Below are 14907 nucleotides of genomic sequence, written 5' to 3' on the forward strand. Positions count from 1 at the left end.
TCATAAAAGGTGGTTTAGAGTAGAAGATAATAAAGTAACGTAAAATAAAGTAACAAAGCTTTTGTTTTCAGTACTTAGAGAATGCAGCCAGCTCGACTCTGATCATGGCTGCAGATAGTTCACATTCTGTTCTGTCATTACGACGGTGTGGAAGAGACAAAGATGAGCTCATTAAGAAGAAAAAATTACTTATTATATTTTCACTTAATGAGAGAAAGTCTGACTTCGTTATGCACAGAAACTGCGTCAGCATTAGTCCGTCTGCAGTTCCCTGTTTCCAGGCGTATCGAGAATAGTTTCGATCAGAGAGATTAGCGCCAGTGTTTCAAACATGATCGGTATGGATAGTATTTAAATAATGTATTATTAAATAACTCTGACTCATACCTCCGTGTGGTAAACACGAATGTTACTTTTGTTTCTCACCTGCAGACACAAACACGATGACATATAAATAACCTAGAAATGGGGATAGATGTTAGAGCAGCCATTTCCTATATCCGTGTATTCCATGCCCGGAAACTTGAGTTGTCTTGCGGATGCGCATGTGTGTGTGTAAGAACTGAGAGACCTCCCCCTATAGGGCAAGGACACCCTTTACTAAAACTTCAGTGATAATGATGTTTTTATTACAACATGCTGATTTCATCGAGCTGTCAAATATGACGCTGAGGTTTCTAAGGCTCAATTTAACAGAAGGCTCTAAGCTGACATGCTGCCTAATTTCTGGAATCATATGGTCAGGAGCAACAATTAAAGTTTCTTTTTTATCAGAGTTTAGCTGGAGGAAGTTGTTGTTTAAAAATTGCTTGATTTCTTTCAGGCAATTTATAAAACTCAGAGACTTTGTAAAAACAGTATAACTAAATGCCATCAGCATAGAGATGATAAGAGATATTATTGTAGTGTCTAATAATTTGGCCTAGGGGGAATATACGTATATAATACAAAGAGAATTGGACCCAGGACAGATCCCTGGGGTACCCCACATGTCAGAACTGTTGATTGAACTGTTGACTGTTGATGACTTGATTTACATGAACACAAAAAGAGCTTTCAGATAAAAAGGACATCAACCATTTTCAAACAACACCAGTAATCCCGAAATATCCTTAAGCCTGTTTATTATGATACTGTGATCTCCAGTATCAAAAGCACAGATATCCTGTAATGTAACAGGAGTAAAGGAAGACCAAGTATCAGAGGTAAGCAAATTGTAAGCTTGATAGCTACTGAGAAGATGAGGGAGAGATATTTGACCTGATGGCAGTGACCTTATTTGTGAAATAATTCAAAACTCGTTATAATTAGACGTTGAGTAAACTGGTGCATGAGGAACAGAGAGAGAAACACTCTTAACTGTGTTAAACAACAGTTTCTGATTTTTTTATGAAGCTATAGGGTGTGCAAAATACTCTGTTCTGGCATTTTTCCACATGTCATTTAGTAAGAAAATAGATTCTTTAAGATGTAACCGGTGAACCTCAAGCTTGGAAGCCTCCCACAAACGTTCTAGCTCCGAAAATTGCGAAACAAAAATGCCAAAAGTTAAAAGACTCTCTGATAATGAAGAATTCAGTAGCTATGTTACAGGATGCATCATCAATATGAATCTCCCAGCATTACACCTTCTCCAGTTTATTAATGGATGTCAGAAGGTCGTTAAATTCAGTTAGACAGACCCCAGCAAGTCCAGGAGTTTGGTTAATTAAAATTCAACAAAGGGTTCGCAAAGAACCGACCTTAATAATCTGCAGCTCAAGCGAAGAAAAGGAGTCAGAGTTCATCAGCCTGGATGTGAATCAGGTGTTCTGGGAATTTCTCCTACCCCGCAAACCGTCCTACCCGTTGTTCCTGAGCATGTGCGCGCATGCGCACAACACATAAAGTGAAGCAAAGCGCATCCGGCTGTGATTTAATGCTACCCCGTTGTCATATTTGCAGGAAAATAGGTAAGTAGTAAGTATTAGTACTTTTTATTGACGTTGATACTTGAGTTTTTTTAAGCCTTTGTGATTGTTTGTCAATATTAAAGTAAAGTCGCTATCTGCTTTCTGCACAAAACTGTCGAATTTGCAGCTTCGGTGAAGTCTGCTGTCAAGTTACTGGACACGTTGTATTTGCACAACACTTCTGAATCCGCAGCTTTGGTGTTTTAAGGCTGTTTCGGTAATGTCGTTATTTAATAAGTTAAATTATTTGCATTGTTAACTGCACATATTGAAGCTCAGAAGAAAATGTTTACTTACATTCGTAGATATGGAGAAGAAGTGGGAAGAGATTTACGCGTTTATTTCTGCGGGCTCCAACCCTTCAGGATATGACAAGGCTCAGAGGCAAAACCTCAGAAGATATGCCTCAAAATTCCAACAAAAGGGTCAGTAATTTATTGTTAATACTAACAACTCATATATGTGGTTAAATTAATTTATAAATATATATTGTTCTACTGCAGATGGAGAACTGTTTGTTGGAACCAGAAGAGTAGTAAAAACCATGGATGATGCCAGGAAGCTATTTCATGAGTTTCATTCATCTCCAATTGGAGGACACACTGGCACACACAAAACGCTAAATGCAGTGTGTTCCAGATTTTACTGGTTTGGTATGATAGTTGACATTAAAACATGGGTATGTATTAACTGTTTGCATTGTTGTTAAATGCCGTTTAAAATAAGAATTTTTTTTTTATATCAGTTAAAAGAGAAACTGTACACTTGCAAAATATAAATAAATATGATTAATTAGTGATATTACAGTAATAACCTGTAGGCCTGGCAGAGATTTGAAGACACACACAAAGTTTTGCTGCTAAATTGTTTGTTCGTTAGAGAATATATCATTAATGATGGGGTTTTTTTTGTTTTTTTTTTATAAATGAGAATGTTGAACATTTACGTGAACTCCATAAATATTTTTACCTTAAAGATTCTGGAATGTGACCAGTGTCAAAAAGTTGGGAAACCACTGACTGCTGTGCAACCGTTGCAGTGTATTCAGGTAAATATTATGCCCCTTTTACCCATCAAACTATGCTTCTAGCTCATATTCATGAAGGCAGGAGTGTTTGCCAACTAATTTTAACCATCGATGTTAATGTGTACATTATACAAATTGTTATTCAAATTATTAATTTGTCCTTGATAGGTGTCTGAAGTGTGGGAACTTATTGGTATAGATCTTACTGGACCTCTTCCTAAAACGTCAAGCGGCTTCCAGTATATACTTACTGCAACTGACTACTTTTCAAAATGGGTTGAAGCTTTCCCATTAAAAACGAAATCTGCATCTGAGGTAGCCAATGAGATGAAAAGACCAATGACAACATAAAAAGGTATGCCTAATTTTTATCTATCAGTTTTTGATAACATTACTTATGTTATTCAAACTTAATTGTTACTTAATAATTTATTAATTTCTTTACTTCTAATTAAACTTTCATTACTGTCTTTACATATTTCGATGCCTGCATTTAGAGCCCTCCGAAAACTGGTGAATGACCAGCAGAATAACTGGGATCTGTATCTAGATCCCACCCTGTTTTCACTGCGGTCAAAAGTACACACCACAACAAAATACTCACCTTTTTTTCTGATGTATGGAAGAGAGGCAGTATTTCCATCAGAAGTGCCTGCTCAAGTGCCGGTGAGTGTTTGTCAAATTCTTTCTATGTTAGAACTAAGAATTGAAACCATTTAAGTAAAAAACCCAGTAATGTCTTTATGAATATGATATCATCTTGTTTTAATTGCTAATATCTACAAAATTTTAGATTTCCAACATCATTCTGCCAGACGACAAAAGGTACAGTGACTATGTACAGTCTGAAAGTGAAGCACAACATGCAGTTAAAGAAACTGCGCAAGAAAACATTGCGAAGTCACAAGACAAGCAAAAGGTTGCATACGCCAAGCGGGTCCTGAAAAAGTACAAAAATGTTGTGTACAATGTAGGGGATCAAATTCTGCTTCTAAATATGAGGAAACGTGGGCGAAAAGGAGGAAGACTTGAACCGGATTTTTCAGGTCCCTACACAATTGATGACATCAGTGGAAAATGTGTTGGACCGAAAAACGCTGAGGGAAATACTTTAAAAAGTCTATACAGTATTGACCACATTAAACCTTATAGAACAAGCCACCCTGTCCAAGTCTCAACTCCAACTGAACCTGTTGAGAGTAGCCCATCTTCTGAGATGCAGCCTTGCAGTCCTCAGCATCATCCTGAAGCGCTGCAAAATAACAGACCCTCTGTCATACAGTTTGCACCAAAAATAGCTCAGGTAAAATCAGTCCAAGCACCAGAAGAGCTTGTACCAGTGACCCCCAGAAACCCAGCACGCAAGAAAAGGTGGCATAGCTAAAATCTCATTCTGACCGGTTGGTCAATTGTTGCCAGTTTGGCTAGTCGAATGGATAGAATTTTTTTTTTCTCCCCTCTTGCTAATTTTGACCTGTTGGTCCAATTTTGGCTAATTTCTCCCCTCTGGCATGGTTATTTTGTTGGCCCGTTGGCCCTTGTCTGTTTGTGGCCCGTTGGCCATTGACCGTGATTTTCAAATGGCAACTGTTATTACTAAAGAAACTTATCATATTTTGTTTTTTAGTGAAGTGGCTTTGGGCTGCAAAAGACACCGGGCGTGTGGAGGCAGTCGTTGGGCCATACAAATTGTATGACTCTTCTTTTCGCACACTGGAGGACAGTGGGTGGCTTTCTGATGAGGTAAGTGAAGTAATCATTTTTGGTCCTAGTGGTGGTCTGTAAAAATAATCTTCTTTTAATCCAAACAGGTCATTGATGGATACCTGCACTGCCTCATTAGGAAACAAAAGGCAAGTAAGAACGTATGCCAGTTATTTCACAAAAGCATTTTATACAATTATGTAATCTTTTAAAAAAACCTCTTGCATTTTTCAGGAACCCGTGTATCAGTTGTCTTGCGTTGTTGCAACCTCTCTGTTTTCTGGGAAGTTTAAATGTGTCACCAAGGTAATGTAGATGTTATATAGGTCATATAGTGCATGTTATGTAAATGAATCTAAACCTTTATAAACTTAAAAATATTCCACAGATGTTGTTTCCGGCTGAGGACATTTGGTTGTGCCCACTGAACTTCGGTGCACACTGGATCCTTGTGGTACATTGTTCTTTTTAGCAGCATATTCTTATTTTGAAAATGCTTACAACTGATTATGTTTACTTAAGTTAGTGTACTACACATATTCTACTAAATACCATTTTTATTTTAGGTTGTCAAACCTAAAATAGGTTTGACAACCTAGTGTGGAAAATGGAGACTCTGCCACACAACAAGCAGATGGACTCCAGCAGTTGTGGAGTTTTAGTGTTGAAGGTATTTAATAAGCCATTGTATTTAATTGTACTTATTGTATTTAACTAGAATTAAGTTAATCAATTGCAATTACTGTAACATATTTTACAGTTTGCCGAACACTACCTTATGAGTGGAGAGGTTACTAGGGTGCTGTCCACTCCAGAAGCCATTGGGCTGCAACGCACAGAAATTGCTTGCGAACTGCTAGAACATCAAAGTAAGTTGAGTCATGTGCTTTTGTATTGGAATAGCACTTTCAGTTTTGTTTAAAAACTGTTATGTTGAATGCCGGTGTGTTTCTAGGTAATGCTGATGACTACTGTGTGGTTTGTTCCATGCTGGAAGCCAATCCTGAGTCCAGTATGATTGAAATGGTAAAACAAATAAACCACAAATGCAATATACAGTTGCTTGCAACATTATTCGGCCCCCTTGAACTTTTCCACATTTTGTCACATTACAGCCACAAACACGAATCAATTTTAATTGTAATTCCACGTGAAAGACCAATACAAAGTGGTGTATACGTGAGGAGTGGAACGACAGTCGTACATGATTCCAAACAATTTTTACAAATGAATAACTGAAAAGTGGGGTGTGCGTAATTATTCAGCCCCCTGAGTCAATACTTTGTAGAACCACCTTTATCTGCAATTACAGCTGCCAGACCTTTAGGGTATGCCTCTACCAGGTAGAGACGTTGTTCTTTCACGTGGAATTCCAATAAAATTGATTCATGTTTGTGAATGCAATCTGACAAAATGTGGAAAAGTTCAAGGGGGCCGAATACTTTTGCAAGCCACTGTAGTAATTATTTTCTCATGAAATTCGTAATGTTGGTTAACACACTTACACCCCCCCCCCCCCCCCCCTTCTCCCTCTTCAGGTGCAGTGTGAGTTTTGTCTCAGATGGGCACATTTTGGATGTGCTCAATATGAGAGCAGCCTGGTCAAGTACTTGTGCGACAAATGTGCATAATTGTTATGAATACTGTTTATTTTCCACTTCTTTCTCCCTGTGTTCTGTTGGATATGTAAATATCAAATACATATGCTGTCAGTCACAGTAAAGTACAAAGAGCAGCCTGGTCAAGTACTTGTGCGACAAATGTGCATAATTTGTTATGAATACTGTTTCTTTTCCACTTCTTTCTCCCTGTGTTCTGTTGGATCTGTAAATATCAAATATATCTGTAAATATATTCAGTAAATATATACTGTAACTATAATGGAGTGAGTTCATTGTCAAAGTTTATATAGTCAAGTGTTCCAATCACTTCAATGGTGACAGCTGTATAACTTAAGCACCTTGGCATGCAGACTGCTTCTACAAACAAGTGCCAAAACATGCTACCTCTGTTATTATAAACTAGAAGCATACTCTGACGGGAAGAATTACGTGCCAAAACATGCTACCTTTGTTATTATAAAGTAGAAGCATACTCTGACGGGAAGAATTACGTGCCAAAACATGCTACCTTTGTTAATAAGAGCAAGAAGCATAATTCTGACGGGAAGAATTACGTGCCAAACCATGCTACCTTTGTGAATGTGACCTACAAGCACACTTTAATGGGTAAAAAGAAGTGTCAAACCGTACTGGCTTTATGAATATCAGCTACAAACATACTCTGATGGGCAAAGTTAAGTGGCAAACCGTCATACCTACTTAAATTTGTACTGGAATTATTGTGTGGCAGCAGAAATGTGCATAAATTACGTACAGTAGGACATTTTGCCAAAGTAGGACGTTTTGTCAGAGGACACCGTAAAATTTTCCTACAGGTAGGACGTTTTGCCAAAGTAGGACGTTTTGTCAGAACACCGGATCCTCTGCCACGGCCCGAAAGATGTGGAGTTCCGATGTCGGCGCTTCCAGCCGAGCAGATTTCCTTCAAGTGAATATAATCCATGCTTTGCTGCCACGTCTCACTTTAACACATAAAGTTTAGAGATTCCTTCACGAAGAGGTCGTTTAAAATAAATGATTTTAACGAGCGTTAAGCTGGGGAAACCGGATTGATGACGCTCGGTTGGCGCACTCAACAGCTGAGTGCTGTGGCACTTGAATTAAACACCTGTGCAGACCTGCGTACCTGCCGCGATGGGCGGTGACTCCAAGGCTAGGTGAAGCTAACATCCATGGTTGTCTATCGCTACTGCGTTTTCCTGTAACTATCCCATCTGTTGCTCTCCATTGAATCTTTAATGTGCAACAGCGTGCCCTGATCGTAAATTCTAGCAGCAGTAACAAAGTCTAGACACAAAAGAGTGAAAATAATATTGCAAGCGACAATAGCCGCCAGTGTAAAACTATAGCAGCGAGCTGCACAAGCGGGGAAGCCAAACACGGTTCCCATCTTGTCCGACATCTGTAGCTGCTAGAAGTTATTTATCAAATCTCTGGCAGTGTCTCTGTTCACCCTCACACAGATGTCTGTCCTCAATCCAATCTACAGCCCTGTCCTCGTGTCCTGTTTTCCAAACTCTTGAGATTGTTCTGTGAGACGCAGTAAAACTTGTTACAGCATGTAAAGATGTGCCATCCTCTGATGTGCCTGTGTAACCTAAACATGCTGAAACTAACAGGTATGTTATCGATAAACACACCTTAAATGCTGGAGTAATTGTGCAAAGTCCATGTAGAAGTCAAACATCCCCCTTTTGTGGCATTTGGATCAACGTTCCACTGTTTTCAGTCTGTCTCTGCACAGCTGAAAGATTTTTTTAAAGACATACCGTAAAAATGCCTTTGAACCAATAATAAAAGCTGGTGCTCAGAGGAAGAGGGCGGGCTTTACTTGGTGTCAGTGAGAGAAATGAAAAAAGCTCAAATGAGTGAGAAGGACGATGAAGGAAACATCTGTGTTGTGTCTGCTCTGTAAGTAGAATCTCTGTGTTTGTTTGAATTCTTGTACTTTGACTGTCTGCTCTCCTGATAACTGATGATGGAGGAGAAGACATGAAAAACAAATCAGGCTGAATTCAAGTTCAAAACACCACGAGGACCAACTGCAGGTCTGAACTGACTCTTTATCTTTGCTCAGGAGTCGAGGAAACACAGCAGGCAGTGAAAAGATCAAATCATTCACTCATTATATCAACACAGCTGCACAGTGGACACATGACTTTATTATCTTATTTAAATGCAGTGGATATTTTGCGCATGATCATTTAAGTGCAGCTTTTTGGATAAAAACTTGTTTAAATACTTACTGTTCTACCAGCTGGGGTTTTTTTCACATGAAAATGAGCAGATATATCAGAGAGACGAGTTTGTGTGTTTGTCAGCTGTTTGTGTGGAGTTGTTCTTTATGTTCACCTCAAATCAACCTGAGTGTCATTTCTCTTTAGTTCTGATCTCACTGCTGAGCTGCACAACAAACCAAGGTCAGTAACCTTCTTCTGTCACAGTTTAAACCTGATAAATGCTCACTGATATGACCTGATTGGGTTCATGGTTCACAATGGAGGTCACATAAAAAACTGAATGAAATTATTTATTTAACAAAACACCTTTTACGTCATTCTGTTGTTTTTGACAAAAGTATAACTGGTCATCAGTTTTTCATTTTAACCCTCACAGCTCGTCTGACTGTGAGTCCCAGCAGCTCTCAGTTCTTTAAAGGAGACTTTGTGTCTCTGAGCTGTGAGGAGGACGACAGCTCTGCTGGATGGACTCTGAGGAGAAACACAAGCAAACAACAGAGGACTCAGTGTGGAACAGATGGGTTTGGAAAACCAGCTGGTTCTTCCTGTAACATCAGTTACGCTTACCCATCAGACAGTGGAGTTTACTGGTGTGAGTCCAGAGAGGGTCCCATCAGTAACATGGTTAACCTGACAGTCACTGGTAAGCTGAGTGTGTGGAGTTAGTGTTGATGAAGCTGTGTGTAAATGGATGAAATGCTGTAGTTTGTCTCTGTGTTGAGGTGGATCAGTGATCCTGCAGAGTCCTGTCCTCCCTGTGATGGAGGGAGATGACGTCACTCTGCTCTGTAAAACAAAGACCACTCCCTCCAACCTCCCAGCTGCTTTCTATAAAGATGGCTCCCTCATCAGGAAGCAGCCTACAGGTCACATGACCATCCAGCATGTTTCCAGGTCTGATGAAGGCCTCTACAAGTGTGACATCAGCGGTCATGGAGAGTCTCCATCCAGCTGGATCACTGTCACAGGTGACACACTCACCTGTCTGTGTTTCTGCAGCTTTCAACATTCACAATGTGACGACAACTTAATGACTGTGTTTGCTTTATTTTAGGGAACAACACCAGCACACCTCCAACTACATCCACACCTCCACCTACATCCACCTCTCCTCCTAGCTCAACCTTGATCACTCTTCCTCCATCACTCTCTCCTCCTGTTCTTTCTGTGTTGTCATGTGTTGGATCAGCCTGTGTTGTGCTTCTACTGGTGTTACTGGTTCTGCTGGTGAGACCATGTGTTCAAAGGAAACCTGAAGGTGAGACTCAGACTTCCTGATCTTTCATGTCTGAGTTTGTTTAGTAGAATAAAGTTCACATTCATCGTGGTCTAAGGAGCTTGGAAAGAAAAGCCTCTGGACTTCTTTAAGTTGCTTAAAGACATTTCATTTCTCATCCGAGAAGCTTCTTCAGTTCTAGGGTCAAATAGTGGAGAGTCACAGATTTAAGTCCTAGGGAGTGTCCCCCAAGGGGGTCATGAACCTCCTGTTGATCCTCTACCTAATCACACGAGCCAGAGTTGGAAAATGATTGTAGGTCACAATCAGCAAAGGTTTCTGGTGAACCCGCTGTAAAACACAGCCCCACCCTATCATGTGATTTCCTGAGGTCAGATGGCCCAGGGTGTGAGTGGGCATTAAGGCGTCTGCAAAGGGATCTCAAAACTGGATTATAGATGGCAGACAGTTGGCTGTCCATCTGCATCTAAAAGACAAAGGTCACCCTTTTGAGGACATCAATGTTCACATTTTGAACAGAGAAGACAGATGGTTTGAAAGAGGAGTGAAAGAAGCCATCTATGTCCACTGTGAGCGACCATCTTTGAACAGAGGTGGTGGTTTACAACACCGAGTCTTGTCCCGTGGGGGTGGCTCATGATGACTGAGAACCTTCACCGACACACATTCATTATGATCACAGTAACAACTTTCTTAAATGTAATCTCTGTTTAGATATTTAATTTATATTATTGTTCATTTTGGAAAACTTCAGCAGATCAAGTGGATGCTGAAGAAGATGACATCATCACTCATGTCATGTACAATGCTGTCAAGACAACAACCACAGCCAACCTGATGAAGCAGAGGTAATATTTGAGTTCACATATTTTCTTCAAGCCAGTTTCAGCTCCTTGTTATCTTAGTAAAGATAAGGATGCATGTAGGTTTTTTTAATCACCAATGTGAACCAAACCTGTTAGTTTTTGGAGACTGACTCATTTTTGAAGCCACAAGAGGACATTAGAGGAACTGCAGCTTTAAAAATGAAAAAAAGTAGATTCTAGAAAAGTAAAAGAAACATTTTCCTGAATTGATGTGATAAAAACCTGAATTCACAATACTTACTTTCATAGTTTTATTTTGTTTTTCCAGGATTTGACCATCATTATCATCTTATTCAAATATAGTCGTTAACACTGTTTAGTGTTGTTCACTGTGAGCCGGACTGTGTGTTTGTGGTCTGTGGTTAACTGAAGCTAACAGCTCTGCAGTCGTCCAGCATCCTGTTTCTGATAGAAAGAAAACACTTCAGCTGTCTCAAACTCAAACTAGGAGATTTAAAAAAGATGAAGATCAAAGAAACATGGACATTCATTCTGTCCATAAATACTACTTAGTTTGTAAAGCTGTTAATTTAAAAAAGGACATATAAATAACAATAATAAAGATGTATAAATCATTTGTAAAAGCATTGTTTAAACTCTGCAAATATACTATAGTTTTAGGTTTATAATTCTAGTGTGTATTGGTAGTGTGAGGTGGTACCTGCAGCCTCAAGTAGTTGAGCATCTTCATTTATGTGTGCTGTCACAAGGTTTCCCACGTTCAGTTTTATTTCAAATCACAAAATAAATACAAAATTGCCTCAAGGACTCAAAAGTAGGTAGAAAACCCAAGGAGATGAGACAGAGCATCAGCCCAGCAGCAGTACTGACTTTTGCTCCTTTGTGTTCCTGACAGAACCTTTCTAAACTCTCACTGGTATCAGGTCCTGACATTGTTTTAGTAGGATCTGTCTTGCTCACAACCCAGCACTGTGCAGCTCAGAGTTCAGAGGTTGTCTGAACAGTGACAAGAACACCACACATCCCAGACCACGAAAAATTAAATAGATAAACCATATAGACCCAATTGTAATGCGTGCAGAGACCTCACAGAACATTCAGTAATGTTAGAACTAACCAATAATCACTAAAAGCAGCTCAGATGTGTCTGTAATCTGTCTGTGATGACACTAGCTGTTAGCTCACTTATCAGGAATAATTGATTCTTACTATGAGACATAAACAGAGAGACTGAAAAGACAGATAATCAGTGAAAGAACCATAAATCTTTATTTCCAGCCTCTCAAACTGTCCTTCAAAGCATGAATCATTTTTAAAGTTCTGCATGTAAAACCACAGCAGCTACTTCCTGCTGTCAGTCTGATCAGACCTCTCACTGCAGTGTGTGCTGGTTTGGTTGATAATATTGTTCATGCTGTGAGAAAGTGTTTGCTTTGTGCTCTGTGGTGAAGTATCTCAGGCTGCACTGAAACAAGATGGCAGCTTTGTGGTCAGCAGCAGGTGTTTAGAGCAGGAAACTCTGAAAAGCTGATGCAGTTTGTAAACATCATCACTTAATTGTTTCATAATGCCGCAGAAAATAAATAAATTGTTGATATACCTGTGTGTGATAATACAGTACTGTTGCAGTTGTTGTACATGCAGTAATCTAAATGTATTTTATTATGCAGAAACTGATTTAGCTGACTCAGCAGTGAGAACTGAAGACGTCAGTTATGGAAAATCAACCATCAGAACAAGGAGGCCCAGGTACAGCTGCTCTTTATCTTTTACTTTAGACAGATTCAAGCTTGTTTACTTTGTTTCCAGCTGCCATGCTAATCTAAGCTAACCAAAATATATCCTGACTAAATGTCAGACTTGTGAACTCTGACAATAAGTTTTACTAATGGCTAATATACAGCATTTAAGTCTGTAATATTTGTACTTGACTAATAAGGTTAAAACAAACAAAATATTGTGCAGAGTGGAAAAAGAACCTGCTTTTTTTATTTGTATTTATTTTTGTAATTCAGGTGTGGCAAAGAAAAAGCTGGCAATGCTTGTGTGCAATGGATCTGTTTTGCTTTTCCTAATATCATGTCATATGGGGGTTTTTTTGTTTTTTTTTTTGTTAGTTTTTTTCGTTTGTGGACCGATTTTAAATTAAGATAAAACAGAGGGTTTTGTCCTGCCCTAAAAATCTTAGAAATATGGTATCTAACCAGATTCTTAATCTGGGTGTCATTACCTTGGCCTCAAATCAAAATCCTGCTCCTCACATACAGTCTTTAATAATCAGGCCCCATCTTAGTGACCTAATAGAACCTAACGCCCCATAAAATATTGATGTCAGTGTATGTCCAATTAATCGCTGTAAGCCTAAACCTCTGGCTGCACACTGCCCTAAACACTCAGTTTGTTAAAAGTTCTACAATCTTGCAGTTTTATGATGTCAGAGAGGGTTGATGGCTGATATTATCATATTAGCCGCAGGAGCTCCTCTTAAATGCTGTTCAAACCTTGTGTTGGAGAGGGAGAGCCCAGGGGCGATTCTAGGATCAGAGCTTTGAGGGTGCTGAGCACCCAGAGAGCTGCCCAGCCAGGCAAGATAAACTTTACTCGTCACAATGAGACTTCTTCCCTGTCTCTGTCAGTCCCTGCATCCTTAAATGTCTCCAGTTGTCCCGAGTTCCCTCTGACTGTCTCCTTGGTGCATTTAAACCTGTTCCTCCCTGTCCTCGTCGTCTGTTGTCTTCATCTCTGTTATCAGTCATCATAATTTTACCATCTCTGTGCAAGTCTGCAAATTTCTTTATTAAATCATAAGATTCTTAAATTCATCAAGTCTCTCTGTGCCTGGGTCCTCGTCACAAAACATGACATCACTGTTTTGTACATTTTAACACAATTTAATCCCCACATTTGTGAAAGAAAAGCAAAACACTTTTTTGAAAAGTCTGTAACAAAACCATCAAATCTGATAAAGGTTATTTAAATGCTGCAAAAGAAGAATGAATTAGAATTTTAAAAAATACATATCCTAACCTTAATTACTGCGGGAGAATAATGAATGATGCTCATAGTGAGTAAAAAATAAACTGAGTGCATTTTTTGGACAGAGATTCACTTTTAATGTGTATGTATAATATAATACAGATACATAAAAATACACTTGAAATGTACAAAATATTATTAAAAAATTAGAAAAATTGAGACACCTTGGCCTATGGTACAATGTATACAATGTATGAAAAGATCTTTACTGCAGATACTACTATGGCTCTGCAGATTTTTTCTTTTCTTTTAACCTATGTCGCCTCACCTTGAGGTTGGTAAATCTGTCTATCACATTTTGGTGGTCAAGTCTCTCAAGCATCTCTTTCTCAACTGACATCACAGCCAGGTGCTGGAGTCTGCTTTGACCCATGGTCCTTCTCAGCCAGGTATGGAGCTGATGCAAGACACTAAAAGACCTCTCACAGCTACAGCTGCTAACTGGGTTTGTTAGGGCAACCTGAACAACAGTTTTCAGTGTGGGGAAGATCCGATTATCCAGAAGATTCTACAATGTTAACATATCTGGAATGGCACCAGCCTCAGTCTTGAGCTTCAAAAGGTTTTGGCAACCGTGACTTCCTCTGACTGAAGCTCAATATAGTAATGCAGTGCCAGGGCTGACAACCCAGTTTGTTTTGCAGATTCTGTACAGCAGCTTTAATATAGGGAGGACACAACTTCCAGACTGTATGAGTAAAATTATTTGGGGTCTTTTTTTTCTTTGTCAGTTTAATAGTTTCTGTTTTGCCTGTCACTGTTCCCTGTCTGTTTTCTTACCTGGTTCTTCCTGACCTTGTACTTTCCCCTCTTTCCTCTCTCCCTCTTTGGACTGACAATCATACACAAATAGATTGTATTCAATTAGATTAAAAAAAAAATATTATTAAGATCACTAATAAAAAAAAAGTACTCTCTCAGTGTACTTTCAACCAAAAGGCAAATAACCAAACCACATGTACATCTAATAAAGGATATAAATACTGAAACACTGATCCAACATTATCATTTATTGATGGATCATTTGATCCTACACTTTTACCTGAATGTGGCTCCTGTTTTTGAAAAAAACTTCCTCATATCCAATATGAACCTGGCTGTCTCTGTACACACACACACACACACACACAACAGGAGTTATAAGGTTAATGCGCATCCAGTCAGTTAGTACCTTGGGTTCAATATGCACATATGATAAAATAACCAGTTTCTCTCATTACATGTCAAACAGGACAGTGGTAACAACAACAGGCTATGGATAA

At 39.0% G+C, this 14907-nt stretch overlaps 2 long non-coding RNA genes across 4 annotated transcripts; both read left to right on the forward strand.

The window, feature by feature from the left end:
• The first annotated feature begins 1804 nt into the window (after positions 1-1804).
• On the forward strand, positions 1805-4837 carry LOC109201459 (uncharacterized). Of its 3 annotated transcripts, XR_003216817.1 has the most exons (9): positions 1805-1952; positions 2080-2169; positions 2258-2377; positions 2456-2631; positions 2929-3000; positions 3148-3334; positions 3477-3645; positions 4607-4722; positions 4791-4837. It is a non-coding gene; the product is annotated as an uncharacterized LOC109201459 (long non-coding RNA). The 3 variants fall into 3 exon arrangements; XR_003216816.1 differs by having other exon boundaries at positions 2080-2377; XR_003216818.1 differs by lacking the exon at positions 4791-4837 and having other exon boundaries at positions 2080-2377; positions 4607-4723.
• A 74-nt stretch (positions 4838-4911) lies between these two features.
• Positions 4912-6681, forward strand: LOC109201449 (uncharacterized). The gene is made up of 6 exons (XR_003216862.1): positions 4912-4989; positions 5072-5137; positions 5250-5353; positions 5444-5552; positions 5639-5709; positions 6222-6681. It is a non-coding gene; the product is annotated as an uncharacterized LOC109201449 (long non-coding RNA).
• The last annotated feature ends 8226 nt before the right edge of the window (positions 6682-14907 follow it).

The sequence above is a fragment of the Oreochromis niloticus genome, linkage group LG3 (genome assembly GCF_001858045.2).
Source record: "Oreochromis niloticus isolate F11D_XX linkage group LG3, O_niloticus_UMD_NMBU, whole genome shotgun sequence".
Taxonomy (NCBI): domain Eukaryota; kingdom Metazoa; phylum Chordata; class Actinopteri; order Cichliformes; family Cichlidae; genus Oreochromis; species Oreochromis niloticus.